The sequence below is a fragment of the Pleurodeles waltl genome, chromosome 11 (assembly GCF_031143425.1).
Source record: "Pleurodeles waltl isolate 20211129_DDA chromosome 11, aPleWal1.hap1.20221129, whole genome shotgun sequence".
NCBI classification, from domain to species: domain Eukaryota; kingdom Metazoa; phylum Chordata; class Amphibia; order Caudata; family Salamandridae; genus Pleurodeles; species Pleurodeles waltl.
Genome location: NC_090450.1, coordinates 624,046,660 through 624,072,789, shown reverse-complemented (window position 1 = coordinate 624,072,789; position 26,130 = coordinate 624,046,660).

Genomic DNA, 26,130 nt, shown 5'->3' with positions numbered 1-26,130 from the left:
TCCCTACAATATGAAGGAAGGTACAGAACATAAGGTAGCAGGAAAAAATCCAAATAAATGGAAGTAGGCTCCAGAAGGCTATCATTGGCCGAAATAATAGGTCTTCCAGGGGGCATTGGTCTTATTTTTGTGGATTTTTGGAAGCATATAAAAACAAGATGCTATAGGTTTTTGGACATACAAGAACTGAAATTCGTACGCACTAAGGAGACCTAGTTCTCTCCAATCACTAAGTTTTCTATGGCAGCATCCAATGGACTGTTTATAAGTTTCACAAGATGAGGTCTCATTATCCCTGGATTTCATGAGCTGTCTATCGGCTTCCTTCAAATATTTTTGAACATCCCCTAAGACTACATTTCCACCATTATCAGAATGTTTAATCACAATATTGGGATCCACTGCTAATGATTGTAAAGCCAATTTCTGGGAGATCATGAGATTTTCCACAAAACAATTCTTACTTTTCTGCTACATCTTCAACAAATCCCTTGTCACTAACTCCTTAAAGGTATCAATATTGTCATGTGGAGTATTTGAGTTACATTTAGATTTAGGTTTAAATGAATTACTACTTGTTCTATCCAACTCAAGATTCAATGATAACAAAAACTCTCTATCTGACTGAGAGGAAAGAACACCATATTCCAAATCATGCAAAGTCCTAAAACCCTCAATGTCACTTAAGCATAGATTATCAAACATGTGATCCACACTAGGAACAAAAGCAGAAGTTCTTGGAAGTCTATTCTCCAATTGTGTGAACAAATGTAACAATTTAAACTTTCTAGAAAACAAGAACACATCAATTTGAGTTCTGCAATGATCCATGTTAGCTACAGGGCAAAATGATAAACCTAACTCCAAAAGAGACTGTTCCCCTTGGTTACGTTCATGAGATGACAGGTTCATAACAGTCAATTGGTTCTCACCCATTATCTTTTCTTTGTTTGCCGTGTTGATTTCCCATGTAGCATTTCCATGTTGTTTCGTTTTCCCACCTCTCCTGTTTTTCCACCTTTGCCGCTGCCGGCTCTTTTCTTCCTGGCCAGGGTTTGTCTCATGGGCCTAAGCTTTGCCGTAAAAAATAATACTCATTCAAGGTAGACAACTGTGCAACTTCCCTATTGCTACTGCCCGGATGCTCTTCCAAGTCCAAATAAATCTCTGAACCAGATTCAGATGTACCCAATTCCTGCTGCCTCAAATCCCCCCTTGTTTTAAAACTCTCACCACATTGTCATGTTACCTACCAAACGAAAGGATACGGCCAGATGCATAGTCATGTTTGTCTCTCAAGAATTTTTTCTTTTTCTTCATCTGGATTTACTGTTTATATTTGTTACGTCTCTGCTCCATACCAGCCACAAATTATATTATTTCATCCTGTTCCTTATGCTGATCCAAAATCTTTTTTACTTTCACTATTTCTTCACACGTCTGTTAAAGTTCCAATTTGGCATACCTTGATAAAAGGACCAACATGCCTTTACACATAGAAGCCAGTAAAGCTGACCACTCCTCCAACAATTTTGGATTGGAATTTTGATATGTGGGGGTAGTCCAAATAAGCAAGCCTCTAGGGACCCTGCCCACCTCAATACAATTATCCAATGATGTGGTTTCCCACTAGCGGTTAATTTCCTTTTTTAACAACTTTTGATACAAAAATAAATTTATTTTTAAGTTATATATTAATATATTTTTATATTCAGTTTGCTTTTGTAATATAGTGATTACAAGTTTTCTCAGTACTTTTTCCAGATCTATACATATATAAGTGGATATACAGTGGTTGTATTGTAGGAGAAAGACATGATAAAATCAATTTGGCTGATATACAATATGAGGATCTAGCTTTCATGAAGAGTTTGAATAAGAGTTGCAAGTGCACAATTGTAAAAGTCATATAATGAAACCATGTTTCTTATGAGAGCACTTTCATGGTCCCTTTGAATAATGAATTGGATATTTAAATGACATGTTTATTCACATCATTGACAAGTATGTGATCTCATTTTATTGGGTGGTATAAGGGCAGTGACAATGGTGACGTAAAAATAAGGATATGTCCACTTGGCCGAAACATACACAAGAGTTTTCTATGTGTTTCTTTATACGAGCTATGATAGAATATGGAAGGCGGGTTGGGAGCACACTGCCTCACATCCCAGTCGAGTTCGCCAATTTGCATTCTGGTAAATTCAGTTCAAATTTAACGCTTACTTGAAAGTGTCCGTAGTTTTTCACTAAAGTTAGTGCAGTCATTGCTGTTCATCTCGATACACGTGTTTCTGGGTTATTGCCCTTCATCAGTACAGAGTAGAAAGCATCGAAAAATATCTGGGGTTGCTGGAAATGCTGCCAAAATCGTCTCAGGTCTAGTACCACTCACAGGCTCACAGGTGCATCTCCAGAGCTTGTCAGCTCAGTGGCTCAAGGGAGCCTTTTAACAGGAAGGCGGGTTGGGAGCACACTGCCTCACATCCCAGTCGAGTTCGCCCCTTTGCATCCTGGTAAATGCAGTTCAAATTTAACGCTTACTTGAAAGTGTCCGTAGTTTTTCACTAAAGTTAGTGCAGTCATTGGTGTTCATCTCTGTACACGTGTTTCTGGGTTATTGCCCTTCATCAGTAGAGAGTAGAAAGCATCGAAAAATATCTGGGGTTGCTGGAAATTCTGCCAAAATCGTCTCAGGTCTAGTACCACTCACAGGCTCACAGGTGCATCTCCAGAGCTCGTAAGCTCAGTGGCTCAAGGGAGCCTTTTAACTGGAAGGTGGGTTGGGAGCACACTGCCTCACATCACAGTTGAGTTTGCCCCTTTGCATCCTGGTAAATGCAGTTCAAATTTAACACTTACTTGAAAGTGTCCGTAGTTTTTCACTAAAGTTAGTGCAGTCATTGCTGTTTGTCTTTATACACGTGTTTCTGGGTAATTGCCCTTCATCAGTAGAAAGTAGAAAGCATCGAAAAATATCTGGGGTTGCTGGAAATGCTGCCAAAATCGTCTCAGGTCTAGTACCACTCACAGGCTCACAGGTGCATCTCCAGAGCTCGTCAGCTCAGGGGCTCAAGGGAGCTTTTTAACAGGAAGGCGGGTTGGGAGCACACTGCCTCACATCCCAGTCGAGTTTGCCCCTTTGCATCCTGGTAAATGCAGTTCAAATTTAACGCTTACTTGAAAGTGTCCGTAGTTTTTCACTAAAGTTAGTGCAGTCATTGCTGTTTATCTCTATACACGTGTTTCTGGGTTATTGCCCTTCATCATTAGAGAGTAGAAAGCATCAAAAAATATCTGGGGTTGTTGAAAATACTGCCAACATCGTCTCAGGTCTAGTACCACTCACAGGCTCACAGGTGCATCTCCAGAGCTCGTCAGCTCAGTGGCTCAAGGGAGCCTTTTAACAGGAAGGCGGGTTAGGAGCACACTGCCTCACATCCCAGTCGAGTTCGCCCCTTTGCATCCTGGTAAATGCAGTTCAAATTTAACGCTTACTTGAAAGTGTCTGTAGTTTTTCACTAAAGTTAGTGCAGTCATTGCTGTTCATCTCTTTACACGTGTTTCTGGGTTATTGCCCTTCATCAGTAGAGAGTAGAAAGCATCGAAAAATATCTGGGGTTGTTGGAAATGCTGCCAACATCGTCTCAGGTCTAGTACCACTCACAGGCTCACAGGTGCATCTCCAGAGCTCGTCAGCTCAGTGGCTCAAGAGAGCCTTTTAACAGGAAGGTGGGTTGGGAGCACACTGCCTCACATCCCAGTCGAGTTCGCCCCTTTGCATCCTGGTGAATGCAGTTCAAATTTAACGCTTACTTGAAAGTGTCCGTAGTTTTTCACTAAAGTTAGTGCAGTCATTGCTGTTTATCTCTATACACGTGTTTCTGGGTTATTGCCCTTCATCAGTAGAGAGTAGAAAGCATCGAAAAATATCTGGGGTTGCTGGAAATGCTGCCAAAATCGTCTCAGGTCTAGTACCACTCACAGGCTCACAGGTGCATCTCCAGAGCTCGTAAGCTCAGTGGCTCAAGGGAGCCTTTTAACTGGAAGGTGGGTTGGGAGCACACTGCCTCACATCACAGTTGAGTTTGCCCCTTTGCATCCTGGTAAATGCAGTTCAAATTTAACGCTTACTTGAAAGTGTCCGTAGTTTTTCACTAAAGTTAGTGCAGTCATTGCTGTACGTCTTTATACACGTGTTTCTGGGTAATTGCCCTTCATCAGTAGAAAGTAGAAAGCATCGAAAAATATCTGGGGTTGCTGGAAATGCTGCCAAAATCGTCTCAGGTCTAGTACCACTCACAGGCTCACAGGTGCATCTCCAGAGCTCATCAGCTCAGTGGCTCAAGGGAGCTTTTTAACAGGAAGGCGGGTTGGGAGCACACTGCCTCACATCCCAGTCGAGTTTGCCCCTTTGCATCCTGGTAAATGCAGTTCAAATTTAACGCTTACTTGAAAGTGTCCGTAGTTTTTCACTAAAGTTAGTGCAGTCATTGCTGTTTATCTCTATACACGTGTTTCTGGGTTATTGCCCTTCATCATTAGAGAGTAGAAAGCATCAAAAAATATCTGGGGTTGTTGAAAATACTGCCAACATCGTCTCAGGTCTAGTACCACTCACAGGCTCACAGGTGCATCTCCAGAGCTCGTCAGCTCAGTGGCTCAAGGGAGCCTTTTAACTGGAAGGTGGGTTGGGAGCACACTGCCTCACATCCCAGTCGGGTTCGGCCCTTTGCATCCTGGTAAATGCAGTTCAAATTTAACGCTTACTTGAAAGTGTCTGTAGTTTTTCACTAAAGTTAGTGCAGTCATTGCTGTTCATCTCTTTACACGTGTTTCTGGGTTATTGCCCTTCATCAGTAGACAGTAGAAAGCATCGAAAAATATCTGGGGTTGTTGGAAATGCTGCCAACATCGTCTCAGGTCTAGTACCACTCACAGGCTCACAGGTGCATCTCCAGAGCTCGTCAGCTCAGTGGCTCAAGAGAGCCTTTTAACAGGAAGGTGGGTTGGGAGCACACTGCCTCACATCCCAGTCGAGTTCGCCCCTTTGCATCCTGGTGAATGCAGTTCAAATTTAACGCTTACTTGAAAGTGTCCGTAGTTTTTCACTAAAGTTAGTGCAGTCATTGCTGTTTATCTCTATACACGTGTTTCTGGGTTATTGCCCTTCATCAGTAGAGAGTAGAAAGCATCGAAAAATATCTGGGGTTGCTGGAAATGCTGCCAAAATCGTCTCAGGTCTAGTACCACTCACAGGCTCACAGGTGCATCTCCAGAGCCCGTAAGCTCAGTGGCTCAAGGGAGCCTTTTAACTGGAAGGTGGGTTGGGAGCACACTGCCTCACATCACAGTTGAGTTTGCCCCTTTGCATCCTGGTAAATGCAGTTCAAATTTAACGCTTACTTGAAAGTGTCCGTAGTTTTTCACTAAAGTTAGTGCAGTCATTGCTGTTCGTCTTTATACACGTGTTTCTGGGTAATTGCCCTTCATCAGTAGAAAGTAGAAAGCATCGAAAAATATCTGGGGTTGCTGGAAATGCTGCCAAAATCGTCTCAGGTCTAGTACCACTCACAGGCTCACAGGTGCATCTCCAGAGCTCGTCAGCTCAGTGGCTCAAGGGAGCTTTTTAACAGGAAGGCGGGTTGGGAGCACACTGCCTCACATCCCAGTCGAGTTTGCCCCTTTGCATCCTGGTAAATGCAGTTCAAATTTAACGCTTACTTGAAAGTGTCCGTAGTTTTTCACTAAAGTTAGTGCAGTCATTGCTGTTTATCTCTATACACGTGTTTCTGGGTTATTGCCCTTCATCATTAGAGAGTAGAAAGCATCAAAAAATATCTGGGGTTGTTGAAAATACTGCCAACATCGTCTCAGGTCTAGTACCACTCACAGGCTCACAGGTGCATCTCCAGAGCTCGTCAGCTCAGTGGCTCAAGGGAGCCTTTTAACAGGAAGGCGGGTTAGGAGCACACTGCCTCAAATCCCAGTCGAGTTCGCCCCTTTGCATCCTGGTAAATGCAGTTCAAATTTAACGCTTACTTGAAAGTGTCTGTAGTTTTTCACTAAAGTTAGTGCAGTCATTGCTGTTCATCTCTTTACACGTGTTTCTGGGTTATTGCCCTTCATCAGTAGAGAGTAGAAAGCATCGAAAAATATCTGGGGTTGTTGGAAATGCTGCCAACATCGTCTCAGGTCTAGTACCACTCACAGGCTCACAGGTGCATCTCCAGAGCTCGTCAGCTCAGTGGCTCAAGAGAGCCTTTTAACAGGAAGGTGGGTTGGGAGCACACTGCCTCACATCCCAGTCGAGTTCGCCCCTTTGCATCCTGGTAAATGCAGTTCAAATTTAACGCTTACTTGAAAGTGTCCGTAGTTTTTCACTAAAGTTAGTGCAGTCATTGCTGTTTATCTCTATACACGTGTTTCTGGGTTATTGCCCTTCATCAGTAGAGAGTAGAAAGCATCGAAAAATATCTGGGGTTGCTGGAAATGCTGCCAAAATCGTCTCAGGTCTAGTACCACTCACAGGCTCACAGGTGCATCTCCAGAGCTCGTAAGCTCAGTGGCTCAAGGGAGCCTTTTAACTGGAAGGTGGGTTGGAAGCAAACTGCCTCACATCACAGTTGAGTTTGCCCCTTTGCATCCTGGTAAATGCAGTTCAAATTTAACGCTTACTTGAAAGTGTCCGTAGTTTTTCACTAAAGTTAGTGCAGTCATTGCTGTTCGTCTTTATACACGTGTTTCTGGGTAATTGCCCTTCATCAGTAGAAAGTAGAAAGCATCGAAAAATATCTGGGGTTGCTGGAAATGCTGCCAAAATCGTCTCAGGTCTAGTACCACTCACAGGCTCACAGGTGCATCTCCAGAGCTCGTCAGCTCAGTGGCTCAAGGGAGCTTTTTAACAGGAAGGCGGGTTGGGAGCACACTGCCTCACATCCCAGTCGAGTTTGCCCCTTTGCATCCTGGTAAATGCAGTTCAAATTTAACGCTTACTTGAAAGTGTCCGTAGTTTTTCACTAAAGTTAGTGCAGTCATTGCTGTTTATCTCTATACACGTGTTTCTGGGTTATTGCCCTTCATCATTAGAGAGTAGAAAGCATCAAAAAATATCTGGGGTTGTTGAAAATACTGCCAACATCGTCTCAGGTCTAGTACCACTCACAGGCTCACAGGTGCATCTCCAGAGCTCGTCAGCTCAGTGGCTCAAGGGAGCCTTTTAACAGGAAGGCGGGTTAGGAGCACACTGGCTCACATGCCAGTCGAGTTCGCCCCTTTGCATCCTGGTAAATGCAGTTCAAATTTAACGCTTACTTGAAAGTGTCTGTAGTTTTTCACTAAAGTTAGTGCAGTCATTGCTGTTCATCTCTTTACACGTGTTTCTGGGTTATTGCCCTTCATCAGTAGAGAGTAGAAAGCATCGAAAAATATCTGGGGTTGTTGGAAATGCTGCCAACATCGTCTCAGGTCTAGTACCACTCACAGGCTCACAGGTGCATCTCCAGAGCTCGTCAGCTCAGTGGCTCAAGAGAGCCTTTTAACAAGAAGGTGGGTTGGGAGCACACTGCCTCACATCCCAGTCGAGTTCGCCCCTTTGCATCCTGGTAAATGCAGTTCAAATTTAACGCTTACTTGAAAGTGTCCGTAGTTTTTCACTAAAGTTAGTGCAGTCATTGCTGTTTATCTCTATACACGTGTTTCTGGGTTATTGCCCTTCATCAGTAGAGAGTACAAAGCATCGAAAAATATCTGGGGTTGCTGGAAATGCTGCCAAAATCGTCTCAGGTCTAGTACCACTCACAGGCTCACAGGTGCATCTCCAGAGCTCGTCAGCTCAGTGGCTCAAGGGAGCCTTTTAACTGGAAGGTGGGTTGGGAGCACACTGCCTCACATCCCATTCGAGTTTGCCCCTTTGCATCCTGGTAAATGCAGTTCAAATTTAACGCTTACTTGAAAGTGTCCGTAGTTTTTCACTAAAGTTAGTGCAGTCATTGCTGTTCATCTCTATACACGTGTTTCTGGGTAATTGCCCTTCATCAGTAGAGAGTAGAAAGCATCGAAAAATATCTGGAGTTGTTGGAAATACTGCCAAAATCGTCTCAGGTCTAGTTCCACTCACAGGCTCACAGGTGCATCTTCAGAGCTCGTCAGCTCAGTGGCTCAAGGGAGCATTTTAACAGGAAGGTGGGTTGGGAGCACACTCTCTCACATCCCAGTTGAGTTCGCCCCTTTGCATCCTCGTAAATGCAGTTCAAATTTAACGCTTACTTGAAAGTGTCCGTAGTTTTTCACTAAAGTTAGAGCAGTCATTGCTGTTCATCTCTATACACGTGTTTCTGGGTAATTGCCCTTCATCAGTAGAGAGTAGAAAGCATCAAAATATATCTGGGGTTGCTGGAAATGCTGCCAAAATCGTATCAGGTCTAGTACTACTCACAGGCTCACGGGTGCATCTCCAGAGGTCGTCAGCTCAGTGGCTCAAGGGAGCCTTGTAACAGGAAGGCGAGTTGGGAGCACACTGCCTCACATCCCAGTCGAGTTCGCCCCTTTGCATCCTGGTAAATGCAGTTCAAATATAACGCTTACTTGAAAGTGTCTGTAGTTTTTCACTAAAGTTAGTGCAGTCATTGCTGTTCATCTCTATACACGTGTTTCTCGGTTATTGCCCTTCATCAGTAGAGAGTAGAAAGCATCAAAAAATATCTGGGGTTGCTGGAAATGCTGCCAAAAGCGTCTCAGGTCTAGTACCACTCACAGGCTCACAGGTGCATCTCCAGAGCTCGTCAGCTCAGTGGCTCCAGGGAGCCTTTTAACAGGAAGGCAGGTTGGGAGCACAATGCCTCACATCCCAGTCGATTTCGCCCCTTTGCATCCTGGTAAATGCAGTTCAAATTTAACGCTTACTTGAAAGTGTCCGTAGTTTTTCACTAAAGTTAGTGCAGTCATTGGTGTTCATCTCTATACACGTGTTTCTGGGTTATTGCCCTTCATCAGTAGAGAGTAGAAAGCATAAAAAAATATTTGGGGTTGCTGGAAATGCTGCCAAAATCATCTCAGGTCTAGTACCACTCACAAGCTCACAGGTGCATCTCCAGAGCTCGTCAGCTCAGTGGCTCAAGGGAGCCTTTTAACTGGAAGGTGGGTTGGGAGCACACTGCCTCACATCCCAGTCGAGTTCGCCCCTTTACATCCTGTTAAATGCAGTTCAAATTTAACGCTTACTTGAAAGTGTCCGTAGTTTTTCACTAAAGTTAGTGCAGTCATTGCTGTTCATCTCTGTACACGTGTTTCTGGGTAATTGCCCTTCATCAGTAGAGAGTAGAAAGCATCGAAAAATATCTGGGGTTGTTGGAAATGCTGCCAAAATCGTCTCAGGTCTAGTACCACTCACAGGCTCACAGGTGCATCTCCAGAGCTCGTCAGCTCAGTGGCTCAAGGGAGCATTTTAACAGGAAGGTGGGTTGGGAGCACACTGCCTCACATCCCAGTCGAGTTCGCCCCTTTGCATCCTCGTAAATGCAGTTCAAATTTAACGCTTACTTGAAAGTGTCCGTAGTTTTTCACTAAAGTTAGTGCAGTCATTGCTGTTCATCTCTATACACGTGTTTCTGGGTAATTGCCCTTCATCAGAAGAGAGTAGAAAGCATCGAAAAATATCTGGGGTTGCTGGAAATGCTGCCAAAATCGTCTCAGGTCTAGTACCACTCGCAGGCTCACGGGTGCATCTCCAGAGGTCGTCAGCTCAGTGGCTCAAGGGAGCCTTGTAACAGGAAGGCGGGTTGGGAGCACACTGCCTCACATCCCAGTCGAGTTCACCCCTTTGCATCCTGGTAAATGCAGTTCAAATTTAACGCTTACTTGAAAGTGTCTGTAGTTTTTCACTAAAGTTAGTGCAGTCATTGCTGTTCATCTCTATACACGTGTTTCTGTGTTATTGCCCTTAACCAGTAGAGAGTAGAAAGCATCAAAAAATATCTGGGGTTGTTGGAAATGCTGCCAACATCATCTCAGGTCTAGTACCACTCACAGGCTCACAGGTGCATCTCCAGAGCTCGTCAGCTCAGTGGCTCAAGAGAGCCTTTTAACAGGAAGGCTGGTTGGGAGCACACTGCCTCACATCCCAGTCGAGTTCGCCCCTTTGCATCCTGGTAAATGCAGTTCAAATTTAACGCTTACTTGAAAGTGTCCGTAGTTTTTCACTAAAGTTAGTGCAGTCATTGCTGTTCATCTCTATACACGTGTTTCTTGGTTATTGCCCTTCATCAGTAGAGAGTAGAAAGCATCGAAAAATATCTGGGGTTGCTGGAAATGCTGCCAAAATCGTCTCAGGTCTAGTACCACTCACAGGCTCACAGGTGCATCTCCAGAGCTCGTCAGCTCAGTGGCTCAAGGGAGCCTTTTAACAGGAAGGCAGGTTGGGAGCACACTGCCTCACGTCCCAGTCGAGTTCGCCCCTTTGCATCCTGGTAAATGCAGTTTAAATTTAACGCTTACTTGAAAGTGTCCGTAGTTTTTCACTAAAGTTAGTGCAGTCATTGCTGTTCATCTCTATACACGTGTTTCTGGGTTATTGCCCTTCATCAGTAGAGAGTAGAAAGTATCGAAAAATATCTGGGGTTGTTGGAAATGCTGCCAACATCGTCTCAGGTCTGGTACCACTCACAGGTGCATCTCCAGAGTTCGTCAGCTCAGTGGCTCAAGAGAGCCTTTTAACAGGAAGGCGGGTTGGGAGCACACTGCCTCACATCCCAGTCGAGTTTGCCCCTTTGCATCCTGGTAAATGCAGTTCAAATTTAACGCTTACTTGAAAGTGTCCGTAGTTTTTCACTAAAGTTAGTGCAGTCATTGCTGTTCATCTCTATACACGTGTTTCTGGGTAATTGCCCTTCATCAGAAGAGAGTAGAAAGCATCGAAAAATATCTGGGGTTGCTGGAAATGCTGCCAAAATCGTCTCAGGTCTAGTACCACTCGCAGGCTCACGGGTGCATCTCCAGAGGTCGTCAGCTCAGTGGCTCAAGGGAGCCTTGTAACAGGAAGGCGGGTTGGGAGCACACTGCCTCACATCCCAGTCGAGTTCACCCCTTTGCATCCTGGTAAATGCAGTTCAAATTTAACGCTTACTTGAAAGTGTCTGTAGTTTTTCACTAAAGTTAGTGCAGTCATTGCTGTTCATCTCTATACACGTGTTTCTGTGTTATTGCCCTTAACCAGTAGAGAGTAGAAAGCATCAAAAAATATCTGGGGTTGTTGGAAATGCTGCCAACATCATCTCAGGTCTAGTACCACTCACAGGCTCACAAGTGCATCTCCAGAGCTCGTCAGCTCAGTGGCTCAAGAGAGCCTTTTAACAGGAAGGCTGGTTGGGAGCACACTGCCTCACATCCCAGTCGAGTTCGCCCCTTTGCATCCTGGTAAATGCAGTTCAAATTTAACGCTTACTTGAAAGTGTCCGTAGTTTTTCACTAAAGTTAGTGCAGTCATTGCTGTTCATCTCTATACACGTGTTTCTTGGTTATTGCCCTTCATCAGTAGAGAGTAGAAAGCATCGAAAAATATCTGGGGTTGCTGGAAATGCTGCCAAAATCGTCTCAGGTCTAGTACCACTCACAGGCTCACAGGTGCATCTCCAGAGCTCGTCAGCTCAGTGGCTCAAGGGAGCCTTTTAACAGGAAGGCAGGTTGGGAGCACACTGCCTCACATCCCAGTCGAGTTTGCCCCTTTGCATCCTGGTAAATGCAGTTCAAATTTAACGCTTACTTGAAAGAGTGTGTAGTTTTTCACTAAAGTTAGTGCAGTCATTGCTGTTCATCTCTATACACGTGTTTCTGGGTTATTGCCCTTCATCAGTAGAGAGTAGAAAGCATCGAAAAATATCTGGGGTTGTTGGAAATGCTGCCAACATCGTCTCAGGTCTAGTACCACTCACAGGCTCACAGGTGCATCTCCAGAGCTCGTCAGCTCAGTGGCTCAAGAGAGCCTTTTAACAGGAAGGCGGGTTGGGAGCACACTGCCTCACATCCCAGTCGAGTTCGCCCCTTTGCATCCTGGTAAATGCAGTTCAAATTTAACGCTTACTTGAAAGTGTCCGTAGTTTTTCACTAAAGTTAGTGCAGTCATTGCTGTTCATCTCTATACACGTGTTTGTGGGTTATTGCCCTTCATCAGTAGAGAGTAGAAAGCATCAAAAAATATCTGGGGTTGCTGGAAATGCTGCCAAAAGCATCTCAGGTCTAGAACCACTCACAGGCTCACAGGTGCATCTCCAGAGCTCGTCAGCTCAGTGGCTCCAGGGAGCCTTTTAACAGGAAGGCAGGTTGGGAGCACAATCCCTCACATCCCAGTCGATTTCGCCCCTTTGCATCCTGGTAAATGCAGTTCAAATTTAACGCTTACTTGAAAGTGTCCGTAGATTTTCACTAAAGTTAATGCAGTCATTGGTGTTCATCTCTATACACATGTTTCTGGGTTATTGCCCTTCATAAGTAGAGAGTAGAAAGCATCAAAAAATATTTGGGGTTGCTGGAAATGCTGACAAAATCGTCTCAGATCTAGTACCACTCACAGGCTCACAGGTGCATCTCCAGGGCTCGTCAGCTCAGTGGCTCAAGGGAGCCTTTTAGCAGGAAGGCCGGTTGGGAGCACACTGCCTCACATCCCAGTAGAGTTCGCCCCTTTGCATCCAGGTAAATGCAGTTCAAATTTAACGCTTACTTGAAAGTGTCCATAGTTTTTCACTAAAGTTAGTGCAGTCATTGCTGTTCATCTCTATACACGTGTTTCTGGGTTACTGCCCTTCATCAGTAGAGAGTAGAAAGCATCAAAAAATATCTGGGGTTGTTGGAAATGCTACCAACATCTTCTCAGGTCTAGTACCACTCACAGGTGCATCTCCAGAGCTCCTCAGCTCAGTGGCTCAAGAGAGCCTTTTAACAGGAAGGCGGGTTGGGAGCACACTGCCTCACATCCCAGTCGAGTTCGCCCCTTTGCATCCTGGTAAATGCAGTTCAAATTTAACGCTTACTTGAAAGTGTCCGTAGTTTTTCACTAAAGTTAGTGCAGTCATTGGTGTTCATCTCTATACAGGTGTTTCTGGGTTATTGCCCTTCATCAGTAGAGAGTAGAAAGCATCAAAAAATATTTGGGGTGGCTGGAAATGCTGCCAAAATCGTCTCAGGTCTAGTACCACTCACAGACTCACAGGTGCATCTTCAGGGCTCGTCAGCTCAGTGGCTCAAGGGAGCCTTTTAACAGGAAGGCCGGTTGGGAGCACACTGCCTCACATCCCAGTAGAGTTCGCCCCTTTGCATCCTGGTAAATGCAGTTCAAATTTAACTCTTATTTGAAAGTGTCCGTAGTTTTTCACTAAAGTTAGTGCAGTCATTGCTGTTCATCTCTATACACGTGTTTCTGGGTTATTGCCCTTCATCAGTAGAGAGTAGAAAGCATCGAAAAATATATGGGGTTGTTGGAAATGCTGCCAACATCGTCTCAGGTCTAGTACCATTCACAGGCTCACAGGTGCATCTCCAGAGCTCGTCAGCTCAGTGGCTCAAGAGAGCCTTTTAACAGGAAGGTGGGTTGGGAGCACACTGCCTCACATCCCAGTCGAGTTCGCCCCTTTGCATCCTGGTAAATGCAGTTCAAATTTAACGCTTACTTGAAAGTGTCCGTAGGTTTTCACTAAAGTTAGTGCAGTCATTGCTGTTCCTCTCTATACACGTGTTTCTGGGTTATTGCCCTTCATCAGTAGAGAGTAGAAAGCATCGGAAAATATCTGGGGTTGCTGGAAATGCTGCCAAAAGCGTCTCAGGTCTAGTACCACTCACAGGCTCACAGGTGCATCTCCAGAGCTCGTCAGCTCAGTGGCTCAAGGGAGCCTTTTAACTGGAAGGTGGGTTGGGAGCACACTGCCTCACATCCCAGTCGAGTTCGCCCCTTTGCATCCTGGTAAATGCAGTTCAAATTTAACGCTTACTTGAAAGTGTCCGTAGTTTTTCACTAAAGTTAGTGCAGTCATTGCTATTCATCTCTATACACGTGTTTCTGGGTAATTGCCCTTCATCAGTAGAGAGTAGAAAGCATAAAAAAATATCTGGGGTTGTTGGAAATGCTGCCAAAATCGTCTCAGGTCTAGTACCACTCACAGGCTCACAGGTGCATCTCCGGAGCTCGTCAGCTCAGTGGCTCAAGGGAGCATTTTAACAGGAAGGTGGGTTGGGAGCACACTGCCTCACATCCCAGTCGAGTTCGCCCCTTTGCATCGTGGTAAATGCAGTTCAAATTTAACGCTTACTTGAAAGTGTCCGTAGTTTTTCACTAAAGTTAGTGCAGTCATTGCTTTTCATCTCTATACACGTGTTTCTGGGTAATTGCCCTTCATCAGTAGAGAGTAGAAAGCATTGAAAAATGTCTGGGGTTGCTGGAAATGCTGCCAAAATCGTCTCAGGTCTAGTACCACTCACAGGCTCACGGGTGCATCTCCAGAGCTCGTCAGCTCAGTGGCTCAAGGGAGCCTTTTAGCAGGAAGGCGGGTTGGGAGCACACTGCCTCACATCCCAGTCGAGTTCGCCCCTTTGCATCATGGTAAATGCAGTTCAAATTTAACGCTTACTTGAAAGTGTCTGTAGTTTATCACTAAAGTTATTGCAGTCATTGCTGTTCATCTCTATACACGTGTTTCTGGGTTATTGCCCTTCATCAGTAGAGAGTAGAAAGCATCGAAAAATATCTGGGGTTGTTGGAAATGCTGCCAACATCATCTCAGGTCTAGTACCACTCACAGGCTCACAGGTGCATCTCCAGAGCTCGTCAGCTCAGTGGCTCAAGGGAGCCTTTTAACAGGAAGGCAGGTTGGGAGCACACTGCCTCACGTCCCAGTCGAGTTCGCCCCTTTGCATCCTGGTAAATGCAGTTTAAATTTAACGCTTACTTGAAAGTGTCCGTAGTTTTTCACTAAAGTTAGTGCAGTCATTGCTGTTCATCTCTATACTCGTGTTTCTGGGTTATTGCCCTTCATCAGTAGAGAGTAGAAAGCATCGAAAAATATCTGGGGTTGTTGGAAATGCTGCCAACATCGTCTCAGGTCTAGTACCACTCACAGGTGCATCTCCAGAGCTCGTCAGCTCAGTGGCTCAAGAGAGCCTTTTAACAGGAAGGCGGTTTGGGAGCACACTGCCTCACATCCCAGTCGAGTTTGCCCCTTTGCATCCTGGTAAATGCAGTTCAAATTTAACGCTTACTTGAAAGAGTCTGTAGTTTTTCACTAAAGTTAGTGCAGTCATTGCTGTTCATCTCTATACACGTGTTTCTGGGTTATTGCCCTTCATCAGTAGAGAGTAGAAAGCATCGAAAAATATCTGGGGTTGTTGGAAATGCTGCCAACATCGTCTCAGGTTTAGTACCACTCACAGGCTCACAGGTGCATCTCCAGAGCTCGTCAGCTCAGTGGCTCAAGAGAGCCTTTTAACAGGAAGGCGGGTTGGGAGCACACTGCCTCACATCCCAGTCGAGTTCGCCCCTTTGCATCCTGGTAAATGCAGTTCAAATTTAACGCTTACTTGAAAGAGTCTGTAGTTTTTCACTAAAGTTAGTGCAGTCATTGGTGTTCATCTCTATACAGGTGTTTCTGGGTTATTGCCCTTCATCAGTAGAGAGTAGAAAGCATCAAAAAATATTTGGGGTGGCTGGAAATGCTGCCAAAATCGTCTCAGGTCTAGTACCACTCACAGACTCACAGGTGCATCTTCAGGGCTCGTCAGCTCAGTGGCTCAAGGGAGCCTTTTAACAGGAAGGCCGGTTGGGAGCACACTGCCTCACATCCCAGTAGAGTTCGCCCCTTTGCATCCTGGTAAATGCAGTTCAAATTTAACTCTTATTTGAAAGTGTCCGTAGTTTTTCACTAAAGTTAGTGCAGTCATTGCTGTTCATCTCTATACACGTGTTTCTGGGTTATTGCCCTTCATCAGTAGAGAGTAGAAAGCATCGAAAAATATATGGGGTTGTTGGAAATGCTGCCAACATCGTCTCAGGTCTAGTACCATTCACAGGCTCACAGGTGCATCTCCAGAGCTCGTCAGCTCAGTGGCTCAAGAGAGCCTTTTAACAGGAAGGTGGGTTGGGAGCACACTGCCTCACATCCCAGTCGAGTTCGCCCCTTTGCATCCTGGTAAATGCAGTTCAAATTTAACGCTTACTTGAAAGTGTCCGTAGGTTTTCACTAAAGTTAGTGCAGTCATTGCTGTTCCTCTCTATACACGTGTTTCTGGGTTATTGCCCTTCATCAGTAGAGAGTAGAAAGCATCGGAAAATATCTGGGGTTGCTGGAAATGCTGCCAAAAGCGTCTCAGGTCTAGTACCACTCACAGGCTCACAGGTGCATCTCCAGAGCTCGTCAGCTCAGTGGCTCAAGGGAGCCTTTTAACTGGAAGGTGGGTTGGGAGCACACTGCCTCACATCCCAGTCGAGTTCGCCCCTTTGCATCCTGGTAAATGCAGTTCAAATTTAACGCTTACTTGAAAGTGTCCGTAGTTTTTCACTAAAGTTAGTGCAGTCATTGCTATTCATCTCTATACACGTGTTTCTGGGTAATTGCCCTTCATCAGTAGAGAGTAGAAAGCATAAAAAAATATCTGGGGTTGTTGGAAATGCTGCCAAAATCGTCTCAGGTCTAGTACCACTCACAGGCTCACAGGTGCATCTCCGGAGCTCGTCAGCTCAGTGGCTCAAGGGAGCATTTTAACAGGAAGGTGGGTTGGGAGCACACTGCCTCACATCCCAGTCGAGTTCGCCCCTTTGCATCGTGGTAAATGCAGTTCAAATTTAACGCTTACTTGAAAGTGTCCGTAGTTTTTCACTAAAGTTAGTGCAGTCATTGCTTTTCATCTCTATACACGTGTTTCTGGGTAATTGCCCTTCATCAGTAGAGAGTAGAAAGCATTGAAAAATGTCTGGGGTTGCTGGAAATGCTGCCAAAATCGTCTCAGGTCTAGTACCACTCACAGGCTCACGGGTGCATCTCCAGAGCTCGTCAGCTCAGTGGCTCAAGGGAGCCTTTTAGCAGGAAGGCGGGTTGGGAGCACACTGCCTCACATCCCAGTCGAGTTCGCCCCTTTGCATCATGGTAAATGCAGTTCAAATTTAACGCTTACTTGAAAGTGTCTGTAGTTTATCACTAAAGTTATTGCAGTCATTGCTGTTCATCTCTATACACGTGTTTCTGGGTTATTGCCCTTCATCAGTAGAGAGTAGAAAGCATCGAAAAATATCTGGGGTTGTTGGAAATGCTGCCAACATCATCTCAGGTCTAGTACCACTCACAGGCTCACAGGTGCATCTCCAGAGCTCGTCAGCTCAGTGGCTCAAGGGAGCCTTTTAACAGGAAGGCAGGTTGGGAGCACACTGCCTCACGTCCCAGTCGAGTTCGCCCCTTTGCATCCTGGTAAATGCAGTTTAAATTTAACGCTTACTTGAAAGTGTCCGTAGTTTTTCACTAAAGTTAGTGCAGTCATTGCTGTTCATCTCTATACTCGTGTTTCTGGGTTATTGCCCTTCATCAGTAGAGAGTAGAAAGCATCGAAAAATATCTGGGGTTGTTGGAAATGCTGCCAACATCGTCTCAGGTCTAGTACCACTCACAGGTGCATCTCCAGAGCTCGTCAGCTCAGTGGCTCAAGAGAGCCTTTTAACAGGAAGGCGGTTTGGGAGCACACTGCCTCACATCCCAGTCGAGTTTGCCCCTTTGCATCCTGGTAAATGCAGTTCAAATTTAACGCTTACTTGAAAGAGTCTGTAGTTTTTCACTAAAGTTAGTGCAGTCATTGCTGTTCATCTCTATACACGTGTTTCTGGGTTATTGCCCTTCATCAGTAGAGAGTAGAAAGCATCGAAAAATATCTGGGGTTGTTGGAAATGCTGCCAACATCGTCTCAGGTTTAGTACCACTCACAGGCTCACAGGTGCATCTCCAGAGCTCGTCAGCTCAGTGGCTCAAGAGAGCCTTTTAACAGGAAGGCGGGTTGGGAGCACACTGCCTCACATCCCAGTCGAGTTCGCCCCTTTGCATCCTGGTAAATGCAGTTCAAATTTAACGCTTACTTGAAAGAGTCTGTAGTTTTTCACTAAAGTTAGTGCAGTCATTGCTGTTCATCTCTATACACGTGTTTCTGGGTTATTGCCCTTCATCAGTAGAGAGTAGAAAGCATCGAAAAATATCTGGGGTTGTTGGAAATGCTGCCAACATCGTCTCAGATCTAGTACCACTCACAGGCTCACAGGTGCATCTCCAGGGCTCATCAGCTCAGTGGCTCAAGGGAGCCTTTTAGCAGGAAGGCCGGTTGGGAGCACACTGCCTCACATCCCAGTAGAGTTCGCCCCTTTGCATCCAGGTAAATGCAGTTCAAATTTAACGCTTACTTGAAAGTGTCCATAGTTTTTCACTAAAGTTAGTGCAGTCATTGCTGTTCATCTCTATACACGTGTTTCTGGGTTACTGCCCTTCATCAGTAGAGAGTAGAAAGCATCAAAAAATATCTGGGGTTGTTGGAAATGCTACCAACATCTTCTCAGGTCTAGTACCACTCACAGGTGCATCTCCAGAGCTCCTCAGCTCAGTGGCTCAAGAGAGCCTTTTAACAGGAAGGCGGGTTGGGAGCACACTGCCTCACATCCCAGTCGAGTTCGCCCCTTTGCATCCTGGTAAATGCAGTTCAAATTTAACGCTTACTTGAAAGTGTCCGTAGTTTTTCACTAAAGTTAGTGCAGTCATTGGTGTTCATCTCTATACAGGTGTTTCTGGGTTATTGCCCTTCATCAGTAGAGAGTAGAAAGCATCAAAAAATATTTGGGGTGGCTGGAAATGCTGCCAAAATCGTCTCAGGTCTAGTACCACTCACAGACTCACAGGTGCATCTTCAGGGCTCGTCAGCTCAGTGGCTCAAGGGAGCCTTTTAACAGGAAGGCCGGTTGGGAGCACACTGCCTCACATCCCAGTAGAGTTCGCCCCTTTGCATCCTGGTAAATGCAGTTCAAATTTAACTCTTATTTGAAAGTGTCCGTAGTTTTTCACTAAAGTTAGTGCAGTCATTGCTGTTCATCTCTATACACGTGTTTCTGGGTTATTGCCCTTCATCAGTAGAGAGTAGAAAGCATCGAAAAATATATGGGGTTGTTGGAAATGCTGCCAACATCGTCTCAGGTCTAGTACCATTCACAGGCTCACAGGTGCATCTCCAGAGCTCGTCAGCTCAGTGGCTCAAGAGAGCCTTTTAACAGGAAGGTGGGTTGGGAGCACACTGCCTCACATCCCAGTCGAGTTCGCCCCTTTGCATCCTGGTAAATGCAGTTCAAATTTAACGCTTACTTGAAAGTGTCCGTAGGTTTTCACTAAAGTTAGTGCAGTCATTGCTGTTCCTCTCTATACACGTGTTTCTGGGTTATTGCCCTTCATCAGTAGAGAGTAGAAAGCATCGGAAAATATCTGGGGTTGCTGGAAATGCTGCCAAAAGCGTCTCAGGTCTAGTACCACTCACAGGCTCACAGGTGCATCTCCAGAGCTCGTCAGCTCAGTGGCTCAAGGGAGCCTTTTAACTGGAAGGTGGGTTGGGAGCACACTGCCTCACATCCCAGTCGAGTTCGCCCCTTTGCATCCTGGTAAATGCAGTTCAAATTTAACGCTTACTTGAAAGTGTCCGTAGTTTTTCACTAAAGTTAGTGCAGTCATTGCTATTCATCTCTATACACGTGTTTCTGGGTAATTGCCCTTCATCAGTAGAGAGTAGAAAGCATAAAAAAATATCTGGGGTTGTTGGAAATGCTGCCAAAATCGTCTCAGGTCTAGTACCACTCACAGGCTCACAGGTGCATCTCCGGAGCTCGTCAGCTCAGTGGCTCAAGGGAGCATTTTAACAGGAAGGTGGGTTGGGAGCACACTGCCTCACATCCCAGTCGAGTTCGCCCCTTTGCATCGTGGTAAATGCAGTTCAAATTTAACGCTTACTTGAAAGTGTCCGTAGTTTTTCACTAAAGTTAGTGCAGTCATTGCTTTTCATCTCTATACACGTGTTTCTGGGTAATTGCCCTTCATCAGTAGAGAGTAGAAAGCATTGAAAAATGTCTGGGGTTGCTGGAAATGCTGCCAAAATCGTCTCAGGTCTAGTACCACTCACAGGCTCACGGGTGCATCTCCAGAGCTCGTCAGCTCAGTGGCTCAAGGGAGCCTTTTAGCAGGAAGGCGGGTTGGGAGCACACTGCCTCACATCCCAGTCGAGTTCGCCCCTTTGCATCATGGTAAATGCAGTTCAAATTTAACGCTTACTTGAAAGTGTCTGTAGTTTATCACTAAAGTTATTGCAGTCATTGCTGTTCATCTCTATACACGTGTTTCTGGGTTATTGCCCTTCATCAGTAGAGAGTAGAAAGCATCGAAAAATATCTGGGGTTGTTGGAAATGCTGCCAACATCATCTCAGGTCTAGTACCACTCACAGGCTCACAGGTGCATCTCCAGAGCTCGTCAGCTCAGTGGCTCAAGAGAGCCTTTTAACAGGAAGGCTGGTTGGGAGCACACTGCCTCACATCCCAGTCGAGTTCGCCCCTTTGCATCCTGGTAAATGCAGTTCAAATTTAACGCTTACTTGAAAGTGTCCGTAGTTTTTCACTAAAGTTAGTGCAGTCATTGCTGTTCATCTCTATACACATGTTTCTGGGTTATTGTCCTTCATCAGTAGAGAGTAGAAAGCATCGAAAAATATCTGGGGTTGCTGGAAATGCTGCCAAAATCGTCTCAGGTCTAGTACCACTCACAGGCTCACAGGTGCATCTCCAGAGCTCGTCAGCTCAGTGGCTCAAGGGAGCCTTTTAACAGGAAGGCAGGTTGGGAGCACACTGCCTCACGTCCCAGTCGAGTTCGCCCCTTTGCATCCTGGTAAATGCAGTTTAAATTTAACGCTTACTTGAAAGTGTCCGTAGTTTTTCACTAAAGTTAGTGCAGTCATTGCTGTTCATCTCTATACTCGTGTTTCTGGGTTATTGCCCTTCATCAGTAGAGAGTAGAAAGCATCGAAAAATATCTGGGGTTGTTGGAAATGCTGCCAACATCGTCTCAGGTCTGGTACCACTCACAGGTGCATCTCCAGAGCTCGTCAGCTCAGTGGCTCAAGAGAGCCTTTTAACAGGAAGGCGGTTTGGGAGCACACTGCCTCACATCCCAGTCGAGTTTGCCCCTTTGCATCCTGGTAAATGCAGTTCAAATTTAACGCTTACTTGAAAGAGTCTGTAGTTTTTCACTAAAGTTAGTGCAGTCATTGCTGTTCATCTCTATACACGTGTTTCTGGGTTATTGCCCTTCATCAGTAGAGAGTAGAAAGCATCGAAAAATATCTGGGGTTGTTGGAAATGCTGCCAACATCGTCTCAGGTTTAGTACCACTCACAGGCTCACAGGTGCATCTCCAGAGCTCGTCAGCTCAGTGGCTCAAGAGAGCCTTTTAACAGGAAGGCGGGTTGGGAGCACACTGCCTCACATCCCAGTCGAGTTCGCCCCTTTGCATCCTGGTAAATGCAGTTCAAATTTAACGCTTACTTGAAAGAGTCTGTAGTTTTTCACTAAAGTTAGTGCAGTCATTGCTGTTCATCTCTATACACGTGTTTCTGGGTTATTGCCCTTCATCAGTAGAGAGTAGAAAGCATCGAAAAATATCTGGGGTTGTTGGAAAAGCTGCCAACATCGTCTCAGATCTAGTACCACTCACAGGCTCACAGGTGCATCTCCAGGGCTCATCAGCTCAGTGGCTCAAGGGAGCCTTTTAGCAGGAAGGCCGGTTGGGAGCACACTGCCTCACATCCCAGTAGAGTTCGCCCCTTTGCATCCTGGTAAATGCAGTTAAAATTTAACGCTTACTTGAAAGTGTCCATAGTTTTTCACTAAAGTTAGTGCAGTCATTGCTGTTCATCTCTATACACGTGTTTCTGGGTTACTGCCCTTCATCAGTAGAGAGTAGAAAGCATCAAAAAATATCTGGGGTTGTTGGAAATGCTACCAACATCTTCTCAGGTCTAGTACCACTCACAGGTGCATCTCCAGAGCTCCTCAGCTCAGTGGCTCAAGAGAGCCTTTTAACAGGAAGGCGGGTTGGGAGCACACTGCCTCACATCCCAGTCGAGTTCGCCCCTTTGCATCCTGGTAAATGCAGTTCAAATTTAACGCTTACTTGAAAGTGTCCGTAGTTTTTCACTAAAGTTAGTGCAGTCATTGGTGTTCATCTCTATACACGTGTTTCTGGGTTATTGCCCTTCATCAGTAGAGAGTAGAAAGCATCAAAAAATATTTGGGGTGGCTGGAAATGCTGCCAAAATCGTCTCAGGTCTAGTACCACTCACAGGCTCACGGGTGCATCTTCAGGGCTCGTCAGCTCAGTAGCTCAAGGGAGCCTTTTAACAGGAAGGCCGGTTGGGAGCACACTGCCTCACATCCCAGTAGAGTTCGCCCCTTTGCATCCTGGTAAATGCAGTTCAAATTTAACTCTTATTTGAAAGTGTCCGTAGTTTTTCACTAAAGTTAGTGCAGTCATTGCTGTTCATCTCTATACACGTGTTTCTGGGTTATTGCCCTTCATCAGTAGAGAGTAGAAAGCATCGAAAAATATATGGGGTTGTTGGAAATGCTGCCAACATCGTCTCAGGTCTAGTACCATTCACAGGCTCACAGGTGCATCTCCAGAGCTCGTCAGCTCAGTGGCTCAAGAGAGCCTTTTAACAGGAAGGTGGGTTGGGAGCACACTGCCCCACATCCCAGTCGAGTTCGCCCCTTTGCATCCTGGTAAATGCAGTTCAAATTTAACGCTTACTTGAAAGTGTCCGTAGGTTTTCACTAAAGTTAGTGCAGTCATTGCTGTTCCTCTCTATACACGTGTTTCTGGGTTATTGCCCTTCATCAGTAGAGAGTAGAAAGCATCGGAAAATATCTGGGGTTGCTGGAAATGCTGCCAAAAGCGTCTCAGGTCTAGTACCACTCACAGGCTCACAGGTGCATCTCCAGAGCTCGTCAGCTCAGTGGCTCAAGGGAGCCTTTTAACTGGAAGGTGGGTTGGGAGCACACTGCCTCACATCCCAGTCGAGTTCGCCCCTTTGCATCCTGGTAAATGCAGTTCAAATTTAACGCTTACTTGAAAGTGTCCGTAGTTTTTCACTAAAGTTAGTGCAGTCATTGCTATTCATCTCTATACACGTGTTTCTGGGTAATTGCCCTTCATCAGTAGAGAGTAGAAAGCATCAAAAAATATCTGGGGTTGTTGGAAATGCTGCCAAAATTGTCTCAGGTCTAGTACCACTCACAGGCTCACAGGTGCATCTCCGGAGCTCGTCAGCTCAGTGGCTCAAGGGAGCATTTTAACAGGAAGGTGGGTTGGGAGCACACTGCCTCACATCCCAGTCGAGTTCGCCCCTTTGCATCGTGGTAAATGCAGTTCAAATTTAACGCTTACTTGAAAGTGTCCGTAGTTTTTCACTAAAGTTAGTGCAGTCATTGCTTTTCATCTCTATACACGTGTTTCTGGGTAATTGCCCTTCATCAGTAGAGAGTAGAAAGCATTGAAAAATGTCTGGGGTTGCTGGAAATGCTGCCAAAATCGTCTCAGGTCTAGTACCACTCACAGGCTCACGGGTGCATCTCCAGAGCTCGTCAGCTCAGTGGCTCAAGGGAGCCTTTTAGCAGGAAGGCGGGTTGGGAGCACACTGCCTCACATCCCAGTCGAGTTCGCCCCTTTGCATCATGGTAAATGCAGTTCAAATTTAACGCTTACTTGAAAGTGTCTGTAGTTTATCACTAAAGTTATTGCAGTCATTGCTGTTCATCTCTATACACGTGTTTCTGGGTTATTGCCCTTCATCAGTAGAGAGTAGAAAGCATCGAAAAATATCTGGGGTTGTTGGAAATGCTGCCAACATCATCTCAGGTCTAGTACCACTCACAGGCTCACAGGTGCATCTCCAGAGCTCGTCAGCTCAGTGGCTCAAGAGAGCCTTTTAACAGGAAGGCTGGTTGGGAGCACACTGCCTCACATCCCAGTCGAGTTTGCCCCTTTGCATCCTGGTAAATGCAGTTCAAATTTAACGCTTACTTGAAAGTGTCCGTAGTTTTTCACAAAAGTTAGTGCAGTCATTGCTGTTCATCTCTATACACGTGTTTCTGGGTTATTGCCCTTCATCAGTAGAGAGTAGAAAGCATCGAAAAATATCTGGGGTTGCTGGAAATGCTGCCAAAATCGTCTCAGGTCTAGTACCACTCACAGGCTCACAGGTGCATCTCCAGAGCTCGTCAGCTCAGTGGCTCAAGGGAGCCTTTTAACAGGAAGGCAGGTTGGGAGCACACTGCCTCACGTCCCAGTCGAGTTCGCCCCTTTGCATCCTGGTAAATGCAGTTTAAATTTAACGCTTACTTGAAAGTGTCCGTAGTTTTTCACTAAAGTTAGTGCAGTCATTGCTGTTCATCTCTATACACGTGTTTCTGGGTTATTGCCCTTCATCAGTAGAGAGTAGAAAGTATCGAAAAATATCTGGGGTTGTTGGAAATGCTGCCAACATCGTCTCAGGTCTGGTACCACTCACAGGTGCATCTCCAGAGTTCGTCAGCTCAGTGGCTCAAGAGAGCCTTTTAACAGGAAGGCGGGTTGGGAGCACACTGCCTCACATCCCAGTCGAGTTTGCCCCTTTGCATCCTGGTAAATGCAGTTCAAATTTAACGCTTACTTGAAAGAGTCTGTAGTTTTTCACTAAAGTTAGTGCAGTCATTGCTGTTCATCTCTATACACGTGTTTCTGGGTTATTGCCCTTCATCAGTAGAGAGTAGAAAGCATCGAAAAATATCTGGGGTTGTTGGAAATGCTGCCAACATCGTCTCAGGTCTAGTACCACTCACAGGCTCACAGGTGCATCTCCAGAGCTCGTCAGCTCAGTGGCTCAAGAGAGCCTTTTAACAGGAAGGCGGGTTGGGAGCACACTGCCTCACATCCCAGTCGAGTTCGCCCCTTTGCATGCTGGTAAATGCAGTTCAAATTTAACGCTTACTTGAAAGTGTCCGTAGTTTTTCACTAAAGTTAGTGCAGTCATTGCTGTTCATCTCTATACACGTGTTTCTGGGTTATTGCCCTTCATCAGTAGAGAGCAGAAAGCATAAAAAAATATTTGGGGTTGCTGGAAATGCTGACAAAATCGTCTCAGATCTAGTACCACTCACAGGCTCACAGGTGCATCTCCAGGGCTCGTTAGCTCAGTGGCTCAAGGGAGCCTTTTAGCAGGAAGGCCGGTTGGGAGCACACTGCCTCACATCCCAGTAGAGTTCGCCCCTTTGCATCCTGGTAAATGCAGTTCAAATTTAACGCTTACTTGAAAGTGTCCGTAGTTTTTCACTAAAGTTAGTGCAGTCATTGGTGTTCATCTCTATACACGTGTTTCTGGGTTATTGCCCTTCATCAGTAGAGAGTAGAAAGCATCAAAAAATATTTGGGGTGGCTGGAAATGCTGCCAAAATCGTCTCAGGTCTAGTACCACTCACAGGCTCACAGGTGCATCTTCAGGGCTCGTCAGCACAGTGGCTCAAGGGAGCCTTTTAGCAGGAAGGCGGGTTGGGAGCACACTGCCTCACATCCCAGTCGAGTTCGCCCCTTTGCATCATGGTAAATGCAGTTCAAATTTAACGCTTACTTGAAAGTGTCTGTAGTTTATCACTAAAGTTATTGCAGTCATTGCTGTTCATCTCTATACACGTGTTTCTGGGTTATTGCCCTTCATCAGTAGAGAGTAGAAAGCATCGAAAAATATCTGGGGTTGCTGGAAATGCTGCCAACATCATCTCAGGTCTAGTACCACTCACAGGCTCACAGGTGCATCTCCAGAGCTCGTCAGCTCAGTGGCTCAAGAGAGCCTTTTAACAGGAAGGCTGGTTGGGAGCACACTGCCTCACATCCCAGTCGAGTTTGCCCCTTTGCATCCTGGTAAATGCAGTTCAAATTTAACGCTTACTTGAAAGTGTCCGTAGTTTTTCACTAAAGTTAGTGCAGTCATTGCTGTTCATCTCTATACACGTGTTTCTGGGTTATTGCCCTTCATCAGTAGAGAGTAGAAAGCATCGAAAAATATC